The sequence below is a fragment of the Choloepus didactylus genome, chromosome 14, assembly GCF_015220235.1.
Source record: "Choloepus didactylus isolate mChoDid1 chromosome 14, mChoDid1.pri, whole genome shotgun sequence".
In the NCBI taxonomy this organism is placed as follows: Eukaryota; Metazoa; Chordata; class Mammalia; order Pilosa; family Megalonychidae; genus Choloepus; species Choloepus didactylus.
The window spans coordinates 67,029,211-67,048,821 of record NC_051320.1 but is presented as its reverse complement, the minus strand read 5'-3'; the positions used below and the strand labels follow the sequence as shown (position 1 = coordinate 67,048,821).

The window sequence follows — 19,611 nt, the reverse complement described above, 5'->3', positions numbered from 1 at the left end:
TTTCTCCAGTATTGACTGGGACACACATTCACCAGACAAACTCCTGGGGAGGTCTTCATTTTTCTTGCAATTACTTTCATTTTTGTCCTCTCATTTCTTTCTTTCTGTCATGTTTGCTGCTGATAATGACATACCTTTTCCTCTTGCAAGAATTATTAATGACTAAAATAGAACAGTAGATTCAGATACTTACATATGTGTGTGTGAGTACGAGTGTGTGTGTGTGTGTGTGTGTGTGTGTGTGTGTGTGTGTGTGGGCATTTGGTAAGGAGAATCAAATTAAGGGAAAGAATCAAAATTGAGGAATATAATCTAGAACACATGCTATATTAGTTTTTAAACCAAATCAGAATTTTTTGCCATGATATGCTCTCTTTACAAATAGGAACTAACATTCACAATGCTAATCACTAACCTCAGTATATTTCCTCATCTAAAAATCATGTAAAAAATCATATTTTAAGTACCCAATAAAATAGTAATCTCCTTAAACCTAGAGCATAGATTACAGAATTCTCTTTAAACGTTTTTTTCACATGGCACCACTGTGGGCAAAATTTTTGCAGCTTATTTCATATTTATACAAATAAAATCAATCACTAGCTTATGCATACTTAAACTTTTATTTTACCATATGAAGTGGTGTGATCAAAACAAAAACAAAAACAATAAAACCTGAAAAGCAACAACAAAAAAACTAGATTTGACGTCAGGAAATATTTTATTAACACCCTACACTAAATTCAGTCTTCCTCTAATTATATGACAGTTCCAATTTCTCCATCTTCCCTATATTTCTTAAATGTAATTGAATCCCTCAATAGTTAATGATACATAAGTTGTCCAGCTGTTTACTGAAAAATGAATTGGCAATTGAAACTGAAATATAAAAATATAGTACCATCTCCATTGAAGGTTGTAGCAATTATTAGTGTGCTAAACATTAAATATTCATCAAATATTTGTTATTATGATCAGAATTCTATATTTGATAATATTCTTTCATTGTCTTCATTCAGTGTATTACTAATAGCGTGGGCTTATTTTTAAGTTATTACCAATATTTGCCTCTATAATTTATTTCCACTGCTGCCAAAGTATATATACCGTCCTTTACCTCAACTGTGGTTTCTGTTTCAAATTTCAAACTGATATTTTTGAGGACAGAATCTGTTTTCAATCTTATTTTCTGGACTGCCAGGTTACTATTTCTAATGCATTTTCATAATGCAATTTGCACCTTGCCTTCAACATCTGTCTCAAATTATTTTGATTAATAACACATCCTCCAAAATGTGGTAATATCTACTTAGTCCAAGTCCTGTCTCAGTATCCTTCAACAATATTTTCATCTCTTAAGACAGTTTGATCTCTTTTCTGAACAAATTATGACAATTTCTATGTCTGAAAATTTACATATATTAGTTTCTTATTCAGAAAGTTCTTCTAAATGATTTGCAAACTTCATTCTAGCAAATTTAATTTTGATTAAGTTTCTATTGTACATCATTTTCTGTGTTTTCATGTTTGTTAATAGTATCTCAACTTTACCTTTAGTATACCACACAACTTCTATAAAAGGGAAAGACACAATAGAACTGACTGAAATCTGTAGATTGATACACAAGGATAAATAAATTAAAAGGCCAGGTGAGTCAAGAATAAACAAAGGAAATAATTTTTAAGATTATTAAAAATAATTTCAATTAAAGTGCTATGAAAAAGAGATGCTAATGATTTAAATGTATCTATTTTTATGGCACTCATTTCACTTTAGCTAAACAAAATACTCAAACTGCTCCCCAATGAGACCATAATAAAGCATTGGAATAGTTGCTTTTAAATGGTTGCATTTCAATAAATAGGTAATACAATATCATCTATATAGGTTAACAGAATTACTATCTTCACTTTGGTGGAAGAGTTCAGAAAAATCATGGGCAATATTGCAAATTTTCTAAATTTAAAAATCATCCTTTTGTTTTGTTTTGCTTAGTTTTGGGTGATGAGCATCATAATTTTAGTAGATATAATTTATTAATTTTAAAAGAAAATATGCTTAGCTGACATAAGAAATAACTTATAATTTACATTTAATGTGTGAAATATGTTAATATATACATTATACTTATATTAATATACATTTTTTTCTTAATTTTACACCTAGGGGCCATAATAGACCCCAAAATAATATACTCTTCTGTGGAGAACAAATCAAAAGACAGAGGAGCAAAAACATTGCATTAAAAATTAAATATGATGTTGATCATGCACTGTCAGAATATTTCATCATCATATATTGACCTTTTCCAACTTCATTTCCCACCACTTCAACTTCATTCCCTTCACACCCATCAAATATATTTGTTATGCCTTATACAAGAATCACTTTTAATTGTTTTTTCATGGCCTTTTCCCAGCCACTTAAAGTACAATTTTTTGAAGATTTTTTAGGAATATATATGTACATATTTGTATATATGTAAATAGATATGTATTTGTCTAATAGATGGTCATATTTTACTTTCTGTAAATTTTTGTTAAAAATGTGAACTTAATAAATGAAGCCTGAGAAAACATGTCTGTTCCACCATTTCTTATTCTGAAGTCGGTTTTTTAAAATTTTCAGATATTGTTGTAGTAATACTATCATTATAAAGAAAATATGTATCTGGCCCCAGATTGTCAGGTATAGATATTTTGACACATCACTGAAGTCTGTTCAGAATGCCAAGGACATTTCTTTTTTTTTTTTTTTTTCCCTCTTAACTTTTCTCTCTCTCTCTCTTTTTTGTTAAGATCAAACTATAAAATCTATCTTGACCTTTTTTTCTGCCTATCTATCATAGCTACATAATCTGACAAAAGGATTTGTTTAGAAAATCCATAATGTATTCTCAACATGTTAAAAAATCTTAAAGGTTTGAGACAAAGGATTTCAACTCATTCAGCATTTTTACCGTTTTGTGATTTGTTTTTCTTTCTGTAAATTAAAACATATTTCCTATAAAGAAAGGAAGGCAATATTTATATATTTCAGAGTTTTAAAATTTTTAGTTTAAAATCATATTATCTAATGTAAATACAGAGTTCACATAAATACTAGAGAATACTTTTGAAAAGATGAAGCATTACAATGGAACATATGACTAACTGCACAAAAAGTTGCAAATATTAATTTATGTATTTTATCTAAAAAAATTTGAAATTGTCTTCTCTTTTTAGGATTTTCAATCACAAATGCTCTGTTTGATATTCTATTAAAAATCATATAATTATTCCATAGACTCATATGGACATTTGTAGGCAGTGATAATATCTCAACTTGGCCAATATTTTAATTAAAAAATATTTGAAAACAGGTTTCTGTTTTACTTTTCCTGCTGTTAGCTTCAAATTCCTCCACCAGAGGAATCTGTCAAATTCTATTCTTGTTTTGAGTTTCAAATTCCTTCTAATCCTATCCTCAACACTGCCATTAAGGTTATTTATTTTCAAACTTAATTTGGAAAGGTCACTCCAATGATTAAGTCTTCAGTGATGTGTATCACTTTCTCCTAGAATAACACTCTCTTTAATGTAACATAAAGGGCACCACAATCTGGCCCGGACCGCCATCCAAATATGACTTCCCATCTTTCAGTCCCATTAAATGTTTTAGCCGTAACAATCTGGTCAAGGCCATCTTAATCCATTACACACAAATGACAAATCACAATACCTAAAATGCCAAATAGGGTCTACTTTTACAAAGGAGTTATACAAAGATTTTGTTTAAAATACAATTAAAATGGTCCAAGCCTTGAACCTAAGTGATGTGAAAATCCATCACACGCTCTAGAATTTGTGAGAGTTGTCTAAGGATTTATACGTTTTCATAGTGATCTCCTAAATCTATTGATTCCCCATTGTGAATACATGGGCATGCTTCCCGTGGCTGCTTGTCCCACTCTGCCTGATTTTGCTCCATGAATGGAGCACAATTCTTTCTACTACCTTCCACTGAAGCCCTGTTTTGGATTTATTTTAAATTCTAAATACCTTTGAGCTTTAGGAAAATATTGGCTCTACCTCCTGATCCAACTTCTCCAGACTGGCTTACTAAAAATATTTTTTATTAAAAACCTGAATGTTCATGATTAATATCTGCAACTCTATCCTCATTTGAAAGTGAAATTGTAACTTTCAGCTTTTTAGCCTTTTTGAATTTAAAATAATTTGACTTTTTTCCCCAAACTTTTATTTTTCCTTTAGCATTTTCCATATATATTCAGTTACTTTTCCCTGGCAAAATTTAAGAAATAACATTCACCAAAGAATTTAATAATTATGATATATGTCATATATATATATGAATAATATAATGGATATATATGGATAATTCCTAAAGCTCATAACTATCATGTTGGCAAATTCTAGTTAACAAATCAGTATTTACAAGAAGCACGTAATTTAAGGTCAATCCTATATTCAGTTAAGGTAGAGAAATCCATTGTAATTAAATGCATTGCAATTAAACCAATATACAGAATTCTTAAAAAGCTACATTTAGATTTTCTTTCTTAAAATTCCTTACTTTTTTATCTAATTCAATAACTCTTTAAGAATAGTTCATTATAAAGTCTATTTTTTTCTAAAAGTATTTATGAAAAGGCTTAGGAAATCTCGCTTTGTAAACTAACAATAAAATAACCAAAAGAATATTTTAAAATACAATCTAGTAATTGATAAAAGCTTTATGAGTTGAACAAATATTTTGTAAGATAACCTAAACTGTTAAAGTCCAATTTTTTGTTGTAAGTGGAAGCAATGAAAGAATAATCTAATTTTGTCCTAAGTATGATATTTTATACCTCAATGGATGTGTCTATATTGAGACAGGTTTTGCATTACTGAAAAAGTTTGAATGTTATTTTAATGATTTTATTTCCTAATGTTGATAACTGTATCAATGAGTTTGATTACTAATCTATATTAAGCATGGTCCAAAAACCATTCTTCAAGAAATGACTGACTGAATCACCCATGAGAGACTTGCTGTTATTCATAAAAATAAAAAATAAAAATGAAAAAACAAGGAGAAAAGGAAGAAAATAATAGCATGTAGCTTGGGAAAAAGATTTCAAGAATAAAACAAATTGACGGAATTAAGTGGATGGATATATCTATTTTGATATGTGTGTCTATAATTATACATAGAAAGGCAATATTATGGCAATCTATTTACAAGGAGAGTGCAGTGAGCAAGAATATTGTGTTTTAAATATGTGGGTTCTCACATTAAACTATCTGGGTTTGAAGCCGTTGCTATCTAGTAACCTAAGCAAATCACTTAATTTCTCTGTTTCTGGTTCTCTATCTAAGAATAACAATAAAATCAGTGCCTTCCCTATAGAATTTTTGCTAGTTGTAAAGATATGTGCAAAAAGATTACACATGTATCAAGTATTTAACAAAAGGAATAATCACTTCCCGGGTCACTGTTGTCATCAATATCATCACCACCTTATTCTTCTTCATCTTCATCAAATATTACAACAAGACTGTAAACTTAGATGTTGTAATCTATGACTATAGCATTATATTTCTGTGATCTTGAGCATGACAGCTACATTTAGATTTTCTTTCTTAAAATTTCTTACTTTTTTATCTAACTCTATAACTCTTTAAGAATAGTTCATTATAAAATCTATTTTTTTCTTAAAGTATTTACACATAGGCTTAGGAAATCTTGCTCTGTAAACCAACAATAAAATAATAAAAAGAATGTTTTAAAACACAATCTAGTAGTTGATAAAACGTTATGAGTTGAACAAATATTTTGTAAGACAACCTAAAATGTTAAAGTCCAATTTTTTATTGTAGGTGGAAGTAATGAAAGAATAATCTAATTTTGCACTAAGTATGATATTTTACACTTCAATGGATATGTCTATATTGAGACAGGTTTCGCATAATTCAATTCGCAATTAATAATACATTTTTTGAATGGATGTTTGAAGAGGCGTATGTCATATTGGTAAATGGATCTGTGACATAACTTGGCACTTAGTCAATTGTAGTTTTTTGACCATGCTACTAACAGCCTCCTAGGTTGTCTTTCTGATGTCTATATCCTGTAACTCTCCATATCACTCACTGAAATTTCTATCTAAAAATAAATTTACTCATGTCATAGTAGCTTCATAGTTATCTCTAGGATAGGTATATGGAGGATATGAACTAATATAAATATAATGAATTCCTTTCGTCAAGTGATATGCTAAACATCTTACATAAATTATCTAAGTTAATCTATTTAACAAATCTCCAAAAACTACCATTTTTTGCTGCTGAGTAAATTGAGAGAAGTATGACAGATCATGTTCTTCTAAAAACATTCCTGTCTCACTTATCGAAACTCAAACTCTTAAGAGGAATGCCTCAGTGATTCTGTTGCTTGCAACTGAAGAAATATGATCCTATGAACCGAAAATAAATATAACAAAATACAAAACTATTATAAATAATGTGTTCAGTAAGGTGATTGCACAATAAAAAGCTCCAAGCATCAGCAGCCTGACACAATGTAAAAAATACTTTAAGCAGCTACATCAATATATCTGGGAATAATAGGAAAAAAATTGATGTGAGGTACTTGAAGAAAGCTATAAAACTTAACTGACATACATAAATCTAATGTGATATTGCTGTTTGAGGTAAAGTAGAGACTGCAAATATATTAAATTATACTAAAATACTTTTTGGGATTGATACAAAATGCATAAGTATTAAAAGGGTTTTAATTTCATAAAATTAATCATACAGGATGATTGAACAGTTAAGCATCACAAGGACAGATGAACAACACACAGATTATAAGAGTGAATATATCATCTATGATATATGAAGTATATCATATGATATACTTTTGAAGTATATCATAAAGATACAAAAAGTAAAACACTGTAGTATGGACACAAAATAGCAGATCCATTAAACAAAAGTAATAGTGGAGAACACGAAAATACTCTAATCCTTTTGAAAATAAATCTGATATTTTAAGTTTAGAGCTTGAAAATATTCATAGCATTAACTCAATAATTCCACTTCAAGGAATACAGCCTAAGGGAAAATAATCCTAAATATTATAAAAGAATGGTACCGATGTGAGATATTGGCCTGCTCATTAATTTGACCATTTTCATGCCAAGAATATGTAGGTATTTTGTCCAGTACTGGGATTGCAAAGCTGAGTAAGGCATAGTTACACAAATAAGAATTTTTCTTCAATATTACAAGTAACTTAAAAAAAAAAAACAAACTTTATATATAGGGAGGAAAATATTGTGCCAATGCTCCCAAAGATTAGATGTATGTGTTTGCAGTGCTATTTGGGAAGTCACTATTCTCTTTTTAATTTTATGTTCTTGCCTTTCTAAATAAATATGTACCTAAACACATGCATATGAATAGGATCTTAATTGATTACGTTTCTTTGAGTATTTTATCTTTCTGATAACATTTAAGTATTGCTTTATTTTTTATAGTTTTCCATTCTTGAAAGCATTTTTAAAATAAAGCCTTAATACTCTTATTTTTATATTTGATATTTTAAGTAAACTGGGACACAGGCCAGACTGAGCATATGACTAACAATTTCATTAAGGTAAGTCTGTGATTTCAAACAATATAAAGACAAAATAAGTAAAAATAAAAGCTGAATAGACAGGCTATATGAATGAGTTCTTATATTTATCATGGATTTTCAGCTCTATGACTTTGGTCAAGCCATAGAACATCTTTCAACCTAATATTCTAATAAACAAAAATGAAGAGATTAGTGTAGATGAACTACACAGGACATATTCGAATTCAAAATCTGTGAACCTTAGCCTCTGAAAACTAATGAAATATTTATGTTACCACTTTCATTTAGGCAGTTCCTATAACCTTCAGATCAATGTTAAACAAACTGAATGCAACTTTCTTTTTAATTTTTTAGTAACTGAGGGGGAAAAAAGTAATCTGAAATTTAAAAGATAAAAATGCTGTAGATATTAGGCTATATAAAGACGATAAAATATATTTTGTACTACAATAAATAATTCAAAATCTATATGGCATAAAGGCGAATCATAGCTTATCTATAAACACCAGAATAGTACCGAAAGCTGTTTTACAATACACTAACTTGAAACTAAAAATGCAAGACTGTTGAAATATACTTGATATATAGTTTTTTCCAAATTACTCCATGTGGGAAAATACTTTTAAATGGCCCTTTTTTTCAATTTCCTTCCATTTACTTACATATACCCTGTTCTTCTTTTTCCAAATACAATTTAGGTAACAAGAACCTCAGATGCATGTTTTAACCTCTTAGTTATTGCAGAGAAATGAATTTATAGTAGTTAAAATAATCACCCACAAACCCAGGAACTATGACTAGTAATGTTGGAAGTGACATAATATCAAGCTTAACCTAAGTTAAAACAAGTATATTGAATTGATTGTATGTTGAATTGACAATAAATAAAACAAATTTGTTGTTGTATCCAGTTAAAAGTTAAGGGACAGTAATAACTTGGGGAAGAGTTTGATTAATTTTCTCAAGTGATACTACAAAGACCAAGTTTTTCTTTTTCCATTCTTTGGTTCTGTCTCCTGGTTGGCTTTATTTCAAATAGGTTTTTCTCTTAGCATACCAAGATTGCATTCGTATCTCCAGTCCAGAAATACTTTCACATTTAAGCCCAGCTGGGGAAAAAAAAAAATGAGAATATCTTTCCCAGAAAGCCCTACAAAAGTACCACTGCATTTATTTGGCTCTGAATGGATCCTGTGCACACTCCTAACCTGTTAATTTTACTGGAGGAATTGATTTCCTGTTCTGATTCCCTTATCCCTTCTCACCTCATCTTCTCTAGAAAGAGGGGTTGACCCCACACATGTGCCAACAGCAGGGAAGCAGATACTTCAGGAACCCTGGGTCTGAGTCTTGTCTCTGTGACGGCTATTCTCATGAACTTATTTACCTGGAATCCTGGCTTAAAATATGACCTATTAACTAAGAGCTCCTTAAAACAAATCTTCAGTCCATTCGTAAATATATTTCCCATATCAAATATCCTTTATTCCATTACTCACATCTCCACTTTTAAGTCTAATAATTACGTCAAACTTGATGTGTTATTAACAGAACTTTTAAACTGCCACCCCCTCTTAGCCACCCTCACTGAACATATGGCATTTTTCAGCTCATTCAACTTCAGTTTAATCCTTCTATTTGCTCAGTCCCCTAAACTTGGAGTCATCTTTTCCCACAAATTTTTCTTATATTCCATATTCATTTCTTTGGAAAATCCTGTTTACTGTTCCTACCCTCCAAATTTATCCTGCATCTGCCCACTTCTTACTGTCACCTACTAAAGGAGGCCCTTGCTTCTTCCAAGGCTGCTCTAGTAAAGCAGCCGGAGTGAACTTGTTAATTTTTTTTTAAGAGGCAGTTCATGTCATCACTTAACTTGTGGCAATGATTTCCTATTTCTTCTAGAGTAAAAGTCAAAGCCCTGACCTGATGTATAAGTTACAGAGGTTCTACATCCTTTTCCATCTCCTTTTCCATCTCTGTATGATAATTGCAATTCCTTCCCACTGACACAAATGCCACCACATTGGCTTGCTTTAACTCAGGGCCTTCTAACCTATTTCTTCTGTTTTTAACACATTTCTCCCAGATATTTTCATGGTCTTTGTCACATACATCCTTCGCTGAACATATTATTTAAAATTATAATTCTATCTCCACATTTTCTATTCCTTTCCCTTTATTTTTCTCTTAACATTCATTGCCTTCTAATACTCCATAGAATTTTTAAATTAATATTGATTAGTACCCACCCACTCCACTTGAATACAAGCAGGGATTTTTGTCTGATTTGCTTGAGAGAGATATAAAATATATATATTAGGTGCTCAATATATATTTGTTGAATAAACAGAACAATTGCTATTTATAGTAGGTGCTCAATATATATTTGTTGAATAAATAGAACAATTGCTATTTCTCAAGTAAAACATATTAGAACATACAAGCCAATAAATTAATTTTTCAAAGTATATCACATTTTAAAAATACAGTATAAATTGCATTTATTTAAAAAGCTGACATCCTAAATCTTGCCGTATTTGTTTACAGGTGGTGATAAACCCTGTGCCAGTTCCAATGTATTATGTCCCCCAAAATGCTACTCTTTGATGCAATCTTGTGTGGGCAGATGTATTAGTGTTCTTTTAGATTTTAATTCTTTGAGTGTTTCCATTGAGATGCAACCCACCCAACTGTAGGTGATACCTCTGATTAGATAATTTCCATGGAGGTGTGGCCCCACCCATTCAGCATGGGCCTTGATTAGTTTACTAGAGCACTATATAAGCTCAGACAGAAAAAGCAAGCTTGCTACAGCCAAGAGGGACACTTTGAGGGACACTGTAGCTTAGAGAGACATTTTGGAGATGGCCATTGAAAGCTGACATTTGCTGATGCTTTGGAGATACTAGCCCAGAGTTTTCCCAGAGAAACTAAGCCCAGAGACATTTTGGAGAATGCCATTTTGAAAAGCAACCTGGGAACAAGCAGACACCAGCCATGTGCCTTCCCAGCTAACAGAGGTTTTCCAGATAACACTGGCCATCTTCCAATGAAGGTACCCAATTGTTGATGCCTTACCATGGATACTTTATGGCCTTAAGACTGTAACCATGTAACCAAATAAACCCCCTCTATAAAAGCCAATCCATTTCTGGTGTTTTTGCATAATGGCAGCATTAGCAAACTAGAACAATAACTATAAAGAAAATCCAGATCTCAAACAATACTTTACTTTTGATAACCAAATAGATTCCCTATATATAAAGGAAATATACTTTATTATTCATTATGACCTATTTTCACATGTCAAAATATGCTGATTTCGGAACCTGTAATTTGTAATGGACCATCATGTGAATTAGTTTCAGTGATGAATGAGTCATAAGGTTTCATCTAATTCAAAATGGAGATTTTGTAATAAAACACTTAATTGTACCTTAGATTTATTTCTGCTGTGTGTGTGTGTGTGTGTGTGTGTGTGTGTGTCTTCAGTGTAGCAAAACAAATACATCCACAAGAATATTCCAATTTCTTGGGGCAAAAGTCAGATTTTGTCCCCAAATTAGGCAATGAATAATTTTCTGCCTCATAGGTTTTAACTCCGACACCAGGAAAAATTATGAAGTATCATCAATTGGGCATGTTAAGAAACAAACAAAATTATCTAGGGGATGATATGAATTTTTTTTTAGCTGAGGTAATATAAAAATTCTTCAACCTCCTTTTACACATTTTTTCTCTTTCCTGTAGTTATTTTTTTTAAATAAAAGTAATTCTAAACAGACAGATGAGATTGAGCCAAATGTATTGTATTTGTCCTTCCTAATCAAAGGAGAGCTATATTTTTTACATGATGGAGATTTTTCTTTATGTGTTTCATTTCTAGAATTCATTTGAAGATGACCGAAAGACCCTCTAAGAAAGAGGTGTTCAACAAGAAGCCAATAAGCAATTAAATATGCAAAACCCATTGACTATATCAAAATATGTTCACCCTGGAGCTTTTTCAATCCAACATAAGTGACCTCCCAGTAAGAAGTCCAACCCAAGAAAGTCCCAGGGAGAGATTTAGCAACGTTTTAACCAAGAACAATTAGCAACACTGCATAATGTTTGCTTTTCCAATTATTTACACTACTTATGTTTTATTTCTCTATTTCACATTTTCTAGTAATAAGGAGAGTTAGTCTTATATTATTTAATAAACATGGAGGTAAACAATTTTAATTTTCTTATTTACTCCAATAGCTAATTTTAAATTAGTTTCCTCTCTGAAAACTAAGATTTGTTTCTGTACTTCCAAATGTATGAATATGAATTTCAGAAATTAATTTGAAGATTACGCAGAAAGTATATTATGGTGAAATAGAAACAAGATAAACATTATAGTTTAGCTTTAATTTTTCAGAGGATCTTTTGATGTTTTACCTCAATATAAGCATTACAATTCATTTAACTTTTTCAGGGGGTCTTTTGAAAGATATTTTACTCCTATTATATACCTATTCTCAATTATAAAAACAGAAATAGAGCAGAATTTTTTTATGTTGTATTATCAAGCTATCTCATGAGCTCATAAAACTATTTCTGTGCTCAATTTATTTCACAAAAGTATTCTACACCTGACAACAAAGATTAGAAATAAATTAGAATCTTTCAGTTTTTATTATAACCAACTTGAACAAAGTTGAACATCTTCACTAAAAAAAAAAAAAAGGCAGAAAACTTGGGTAAAACATTACAGTTTTATGGTTTTATGTATCGGCTTAAGTATTTTTAAGCTTTGTATGGAAACTTACATATAAGTGAATGGGGTTGCTGTCAAGAAAGTGAAGGAAATCCCCAGGTATCAAAAGAGGGAACCAAAGCCAAATTAGCACAGAGGGCTTCAGGGAGGACTGGGGAAGGGTTTGGACAGTGGAGAATATTGCCTCAAAATAAGCCCTATGGCCAGCATACCACAGTCCCGGGGATCTGTCTCTTGCTTCTACAGTGTTCCAATGAACAGACTGGTACTATCCCATCCCCCCACCTCTCCAGCCTTGACCACCCTCCAACTGCCTCTCCGGTTGCCACATTGGGGATCATCTTTTCGGCTATCCCCTATCTTCAGGATAGCCTATCTCTGTTTTATGTAGTTAGCTCCTCCTTGTGAACCAACCATGAGCTCCCAGATCCCTCAGAAATATGCCGAAGTGGAGGCGTCTGTTAATCGCTTAGTCAACCTTCATCTGTAAGCCCCATACACCTACCTCTCTCTGGGCTTCTATTTCCACTGTGATGCTTGGCCCCGAAGGGTGTGGACCACTTCTTCCCAGTTGGCGGGGGAATAACACGAGGGCACCAAGAATCTCTTGAAGATGCAAAACCAGTGCCACGCTCTCTTCCAGACTGCAGAAGAGTTCCAACCTGGAAGCTGCCACAATCCTGGAGAAGAGCCTGAACCAGGTTCTTTTCGATCTGCGTGATCTGAGTTCTGCCAACACTGGCCCCCATCTCTGTGACTTCCGGGAGAAGCATTTCCTAAACGAGGAGGTGAAACTCATGAAGAAGATGAGCAACGACCTGACCAAACTTCACAGGCTGGCTGGCCTGCAGACCGGGTTGAGCGACGAGCTCTGGGAAAGGCTCACCCGCAAGCACGACTAGGCGCCCCCCGGAGCCCAGAGTACTTTGGTGGGTCCCTCAGCATTTCCCTGGCATCCAGGCTTCTGCCTGAACCCCAGGAGGCATCTTTTTACCAGCCATCCTGCAGCCCTCTAAAAAGCCATGAACCAAGTGTAAACAATTAAGCTTTTTGCAGGGGAAAAAAAAAAAAAAGTCCTAAATGCCAAGGCCTGGGGTTTTAATGTTCTTACAGTGCTAACATACAAGGACTTGAATCATAAAAGATACGGATTATCAGAGAACTGCATCTTCATGCAAAGGTCACCTCTCACAGTTGTCAAAATTAGTTTGCATATCTTTGATTCAATATTCTTCATAATTCATTCTATAATCTTTGATAAAATCCATTAGAAACCTGCTATGATTTAGAATGGATAAATTGAGAAACACAATCTCGGTTTATTTTGCATAGTAGAGGTACCCTCTATCCATTAATGTATTTTGGTCTAGAATCCTATTACTCTCTAGTCTATCATTTCCTATTTTTTGGACTCTATTCTTTAGATTTGTCAATCTATTACATATATATTTTTGTGATAGATAATATTTTTTATTTACTAGATAGAGTTATATTGATTCTGGGATATAATTTTATGAGTACATTTTCTCCCTAAAATTAATCTCTCATTAAACCAGTTAAATAGTAATCAATATATCAATATTTAAAAAAAGAAACTCAGAACTGACTTAAAAAAAAAAAACATCTTATAGATTTAATGGTTTAAATATTTATATTTGATATTTATCCAAAGAAAAATTTAAATAATTTAAGACAGTAACTAATAAGTTATGAAGCCAATAATATTGTCAGATGCAATCTTTGAAACAACCCATTCTGACAAATAATCTAGTAAACATTTTGTATATTAGGATTATATATATAAATGTGTAAAAATATTATGTAAAAATCACAGGTTAGCAAAAATTATATTGATTTATCAACACATCACTAAAGTAATGTGCCAAACTATGACTTAACAATCACATAATTGAATACTTGAAAGGAAGCTAGTATTTCTCACTGCAGCATTTCTCCCCAAGAATGAACCAGAGGAGGTTCTTTAACTGATTTTACCAAGAATAAGCCCTCATTTTAAGAAAGTTTTACTGATTTGTTGAGAATAAAATAGAGTAAATAGAGAGAAAAAGAGGAAACAGTTTATTATGGCTTCCTATGGACTGTTATTTTTAATTCCACAACCCCACTCATAAGAGTGAGTCCTTTCTGGTAGTTACGTATCACTTTATAACCGAGATTGTGCCAAGTTCTAGGGTTGAGTCTGTTCCTACAGACATCTATCTCCATCTTTCCTTTAATGCTTACTTGTTTACCTTCCATTTTGGAACTCGTATAAATATCTCCTGCCACACAAACACAAATATATCATAAACCTCACACACATGCTTGACCCCAAGTAAAAGCCTGAATCTTGTTTTTGATATTAGAATAACCCCTTTCAGACAATTTTCCCTTTTGTTTTTGATTTATGTATGATGTCGGACTGTGGTGTGAGAATCTCCATTTTGGTGGAATCCATGAGATTGAAGATATGCCCATGGAAATCTTCCAAACTGAAATGCAAAGTGATGGAAGAATGAAAAAAAAAAGGAACAGAATATCCAAGAACTGTGGATAATTACCAAAGGTATAATGTATGCATAATGAAGTAGTAGAGAGAACAAAGCTGAAAAAATATTTAAGGTAATAAGGGCTAAAAATTTTACAAAATTAGTGATAGACACCAAAACACAGATACAGAAAGCTCAGGGAACACCAACCAGGATAAATAACAAAAAGTCTACACCTGAGCATATCATATTCAATCTGCATAAAGTCAAAGACAAAGAGAAAAATATGAAAGACGTCAGAGGAAGAAAGCACTTACCCACAGAAGAACAAGGATAAGACTTACCTTTGACTTCCTTTCAGAAACTACACAGGCAAGAAGAGAGTAGAAATAAAGTATTTAAGCTGTTAAAAGGAAAAACCACCAACCTACAATTCTGTATTTAGTAATAATTTCCTTCAAAAGTGAAGGAAAAATGAAGACTTTCTCAGGCAAACAAAAATTGAAGAAAGTTGCCACTGGTAGAACTGTCTTGCAAGATAACTTAAAAAAAAAAAAGTTCTTCAGAGAGAAGAAAAAGGATACAGGTCAGGAACTTGTATCTGCATAAAAAAAGGACTGTTCCAAAAGGAATAAAGGAAAGTAAAATCTTTTGTTTTTCTCATTCTTAATTGATATAATAGATAACACTGTACAAAATAATAAAAACAATATTTTAGTATAGCTATTCTCAAACATTTTGGTGCTGGGACCCTTTTAATCTCTTAAACATTCTTGAAGGAATCAAAAAATCTTCTAATATGGATTACTTCCATCAATAGTATTGTATCAAAAATTTAAAATGAGAATTTTAAAAGCCATTATTTATTAATTCACTTTAAATGTACTTATTATATGTAAGCAGAAATACCATATTTTATGAAAATAATTGTTTTTTAAAACAAACTTATTACATGTAAGCAGAAATACCATATTTTATGAAAATAATTATATTTTTCAAAACAAAAAAATGGAGAGTAACAGCACTAATTTACATTTTTGCAAAACTCTTCACTACTTGGCTTAATAGAAAGCAGCTGGATTAACATATCTGCTTCTGCATTCTATCTGTTGGATATGTTGTTTAGGTTGCAGTATTTGATAATAATCTGACCTCACATAGCTATGCAGTTGGAAAAGGAGGAAAATTACAATAGTTTTCCAGGTAATATTACACTAAAATTCAACAAAGGGTGATTTATTAAAGTTTATTTACAATGAGGAATCTGAAAATGTATAAATTCATTTTTTAAGCCTGTTAAATTAAAATCAATGAGTCTGATTTGCAGTATTTTACCCCATGCATACTTTTTAACATCCTGCATTGGTCATTTAGAAAATATTTTTTCACTAAGTTGTGCAGCTCTTGCAAACATTGAAAAATTGTGTTTTATAGTTTTAAAAATCACATTCATTAATATCACCACCAATCTCAGAGAAAATTTTAAATGTTTAGGAGCAGTCAAACTTACAACGGTGGATACAAATTTTCCAAAATTCTAATTTTTACTTGAAAACTTGATTTTTTTTCCTTGAAGTGATAGATGTTTGTTTATTTTAAAAAAATTCTACCAAATATTCACTTTTGAGTAACTGTGTTTTGTCTGTTAATTATTCTTTCAAGTAAAAATTGTTGTCTAAAAAATTAGTAGCTAGTTCAGATTGTGAATCCAAAGTTATACCAGTGCTTTTCCCTGAGACAGCCACCATACTTCAGCAGAAGTGTTTTATGTCTACTTCTTATTTTTCACATAATATATTAAAATGCATGTATTCCAGGATAGATTTCAAATAAAATTCATAATTTCACTGCTTCATCCAAGACATTCTTAAGTGAAACTAGATTTTTGGTTATGATAGTACCACAAACAGAATCAAGAAGTATGCTCATCCAAATTATTTTATGGCTGAGATATGAGAAATATTAAATAACCAGCACCAAAATGAATAAGATGGGCTGAAAATACCGAATCTGTCATTGATAACTTTATTAATGCCATCAACCTTAAGCTTTGGATATATTCATCTCCATTAATGGATGAGCAACATACTCACAAACAACAGACAGAAAAAGTCTTGATGTATTTAAAGATTAATTACTAAAAGTGAGAAGTAATGGAAAGAATTAAATGTTCAAGACAAGGAGAATGGTTAAATACAATTAAATGAATTACTAGGATAAAAAATTATCCATCCATTAAAACAAATTTTTGAAAAATATTTAATAATATCATAAAGACCTGTAGCATAATAGTATATAAAATACCTAAATCCAAGCTGTATGTGCAGTGATTTCAATATATAACATATCTGGCTGGAAAATCAACCTCTTACTATTGATCTCTATTTATTCAAACTGTTATTTATTTTCAAAAATGTTCTTGTATTCCTTTTGACAATCCTAGAGATACCTACGAAAGGTAAATTTCTAAATGGTGGGGATAAGCATCACTTCAGATAGTTGGTATTTATGTTATCAGTAGATATTATGGGACATAGACACAACTAATTTCTATTTTCCTAATTGTATGGCACTTCTTAGATGCTAAATATAATTAGCAAATCCCTTTAGTAGATACTGGTATTGGCATTATATATTACCTGATCTAATGGGAAAAAATCCTTGAGCTAGTAATCTAATCTAAGTAATACTAACTGCAGTTTTGAAACAGGAGTAGCTACATGACTTTAAGAAAATCATTAGTTCTCTTTAATATCAAAATTTCTGACTGTGAGAAATGAACAAGTCTGCAATTCACAGTTTATTTTTGTGGACTCTTTTGAGGTTATAAGATGTCAAGCCATTCTTAGAAATCAAGGTATAATATAAAAGTAAAGTAATATTATTTATACCAATTTTCATATTTTTCTTGGAACCACACATTCTTCACTCAAGAGAGGGAAATTTGCTCCTCCACTCTCCTTCTTAATCATACCATCTTACCAACCTTGCATTGACTCAGAAAAGCAACTAAACATCCCTGTATTTAAAAAAAATTGATTGGCTTCTAACCATTTTAATAATCCTGAAACAGAGATTCTTCTTAAAATCAGCCAGTAAGGACAATTATGATCAGAACACAACAGATAATAAATTGGAACTGGGCATTGCCTGGATATGAGACAATTTATCCAAGCTTTTTGAATAAATAATAAAACATCTGAAGCTTGGGAAGATGGATGCGGCCAGAAAATGTACAGTGAAGAGAACAAATGTCCATCCTTCAAAAGTTTTCAGATGTTTTTCAGGGATTTATAATTCAATTAAGAATAGATGATAGATAGGTAGGTAGATAGACAAAGAGATACAGCTATAGATATAGACAAAACTGAAATAGAAAATACAGACATAATCTTAACAGCCTTCCCTGTGTTTATTGACAGTAAATAATGGCACATAATGCATTAAAATCAAGAATAAGATTTCTGACAATAGCACATTGATGTGATGATGCTGAACTAGTTATTGATGACTAAAGCAATTCGGAAAAATCTTTAATCTCAAGCTGAAAAAATCTAGATTCAAATTTGCATTGCTATAGTAAAAACAAAAATGTGGTATGGTATTCTAAGGATGAAAGTATGCTATTATAAGGTAGTTTTAAAAATTGAATAATGTTTATTTTGCTGAGTTTTTCTTTGTTTTTCATTTTCCCAAAATTTTGTCAAAGGGGTCTGTTAAAATGACAGATGCTATAAACTGGATCTGTAGTTAAACTACTTCTGGAGAATGTTAGTTTGGTTTTCTTTGTTGTTTGTTTTTTAATTTTAACCTCAATTTTCTCCATGACAGTTATACAGGCTGGGGTCTCAAAAGTTATTACCACTTCTAAAACATACAAATTAAAACCTTTTGTATTACTAATATTTTAACTGTCCTAATTCATATTATAGTAAACTAAAAAATAATGTGCTAGGATTCATTTGTTGAGTTCAAATTTCTGTCATAGAATAGATTAAATGTCCTATCTGAAATTGTTACATAAAAATAGAGGTTGTTGGAAAGGAGTTATACAATAAAATGGATTATTTTAAAGGAGATGCAGGTATGATAAGAAGGACTTTTACATTCAGGGAACAATTTGTAGGTAATCCAATCTCAATGGCATTATCTCTTGTAACTAGTAAAACTGCATAAACATCTCAGTAATTTGTAGAATCAATGCCTAATTAATAAGAACTACAACTAATTCTTACACAATTTTTCATCTGTCTTCTAGTAATGTAAATAATATTTATATTTATCTGTGGTCGACGAAACACCAGCATTTGAATTGTTATCATATTTGCAGAAATGTGATATTCTTCTCCAATCACTGGGAGTACTTAATACATTTTGTTATAATTTTTTACAATATTGGTTATGAATACTAGTATTCATTAATATAGAGAGTAATCTTGCTCTAGATTGTTTCGTGAAAACTAGTGTTAAGGCAAATGATTTGAAATTTATATTTGCTCCCATTATATTTTCAGATATGCCTGTATAAGGAGTAAATTTCTGCTAACAGTAATAAAAACTACATTTATGAAGTAATAAAAACCACTACACTATAGCTACAAAATATATTATGGAACATCCAATGAGCATTATAAATTATGTGCATATATATTTATATTCAAGTATATATACATAAATATTTCATAAACATCTCTGCATATACTGATAGTGAAACAAAAACGTTTTACTACATTAACCAATAC

The 19,611-nt window shown here is 31.3% G+C and overlaps 1 pseudogene; it reads left to right on the top strand.

Annotated features, from left to right (window-relative positions):
- Positions 1-12,795: 12,795 nt before the first annotated feature.
- Positions 12,796-13,282, top strand: LOC119508686 (annotated as a pseudogene).
- Positions 13,283-19,611: the final 6,329 nt, after the last annotated feature.